This window comes from Arachis hypogaea, chromosome 16 (assembly GCF_003086295.3).
Source record: "Arachis hypogaea cultivar Tifrunner chromosome 16, arahy.Tifrunner.gnm2.J5K5, whole genome shotgun sequence".
Classification (NCBI taxonomy): Eukaryota; Viridiplantae; Streptophyta; class Magnoliopsida; order Fabales; family Fabaceae; genus Arachis; species Arachis hypogaea.
In genome coordinates, this window is record NC_092051.1 from 27277705 (window position 1) to 27279720 (window position 2016).

Genomic DNA, 2016 nt, shown 5'->3' on the forward strand with positions numbered 1-2016 from the left:
ACCGATTAAAAGAAACTAAATAGCCAAGATTACACAATTGACTAATATTAATTAAATTATGTTTTAGTCCATCAACTAAAAGAACATTAACTATTGAGGTTGAAAAATCTTTACCAACTTTTTCAATGACAATTATCTTACCCTTGTCACCATCACCAAAAATAACAAAATTATCATTATATTTATTGAGTTTGATGAAGAAGATGAAATTATCTATCATATGCCATGAGCATCTGTTCTCCATATACCACATATCTTTCTTTCTTTTAAAAGTTAGGCAAACATACATGAGTTTTAAGAAGACTTAGGTATCCAAATTAATTTGGATCTTTTAATATAATTTTTTTTGAATGTCCAAGGTCATTGTAACCCAGCACAATAGTATAAACTTTATCTCCATACGTTTTTAAGAAAATGAAGCATTATTTATGAGTATGTCTAGGTCTATTGTGAAAATATTTTTTTTCGCTAAATTTATAAAGTTCCATGACAGTTTTTTTTTTGTTTTGATTATATAAGGTGGAAGTTTCATGAGAATGATAGTTGTTTCTTATCATTTTCGGATGAATCATTTTCTAGTTCTTTCCATGAGGCCATTAGTACTTTCTTTTTTTTCCTTTTGATTTTTTCTCTTCTTTTCAGCAAAGGGCATTTAGCTTTAAAGTGCTCTTACTCCTTGCAGTACTGACAACTTAATTTGTTGGTTTTTTTTCTTGTCCTCTTTGGATATGATGAAGAACCTATTTTTTACTTTTGTATCTCATCATCTTTCTCAACTTTTTTGCGAAGAACACTATTCATCCTCATTGGATAAATCATCATCAAACTCAGCTTTAATTTTTTACTTTAGAGAAACACTTTTTTTTTGTTTTCAGTCTTCAAGTGAGCAGTCTCATATGCCAGCAACTTTCTTCGTAGCTCATCCTAAGTGATTTTGTTAAGGTCGTTACCTTTCTGAACAGCGGTAGCTTTTGTCTCCCACTACTTGATGAGACTTCTTACTATTTTGTTGACCAACTCTTTTTAGTGTAGTATTTTTCTATTGTATCAAGATTATTGATTATAATTGAGAATCTCTCAAACATCTCGTCTTTGGACTCTTTGATAAACCCCTATTTTATGGTTTATCTTGTGCTCAATTGAGTGGTTTTTATCAACTCTTTACCCACTTATTCATACTATTTGCATGGTTTTACTTTCTCCTTCCGAATTTTTTGCTATAATTGAAAACATGTTTCCTGGGCCTTTAAATTACCAAATATTAATCCTCTCTTATTACCATTCGATGCCGTGATATGTGTGTTAAGTGTTTTCAGAGATTATAGGGCAGGAATGACTTAGAGGATGGAAAAGAAGCATGTAAAAGTGGAAGGAATACAAAAAACTGAAGGAACTGCTAAAGCTATCCAGCCTGACCCTCTCGCACTAAAATGGTCATAACTTGAGTTATAGAGGTCCAAATGATGCGGTTTCAGTTGCGTTGGAAAGATAATGTCTGGGGCTTTGAATTGATATATAATTTTCTATAGTGGCCATACAGATAAGCGACGTGAACGCGTACTCCACGCAAACGCGTCGCAGTGACGAAAATCAGCGTGTTTGAATTCGCAACCAACGAATTCTGGGCTATTTCTGGCCCAGTTCTCAGCATAGAAAACACAGATTAGAGGCTATTAAGTGGGGGAATGCATCCATTCATCAAGCAACAACTCATACAACTTTCATATTCACAATTTTAGGATTAGATGTAGTTTTTAGAGAGAGATGTTCTCTCCTCTCTCTTAGGATTAGGATTTAGGATTTCTATTATGTTTAGGCTACTTCCCTTCAATCACAGGTTCAATGTTCCTTTAATTTATTTTTTACTTTTATTTATTATATTACTTTAATTGTTATTTATCTTTTCAATTTGGTTTATGAACCATTCATGTTAGGATTTTCTTAATTAATATAAATTAAGGTATTTCAAATACAAGATCGTTTTATTCTATTTATGTTATTGATGTTTTCAATTTA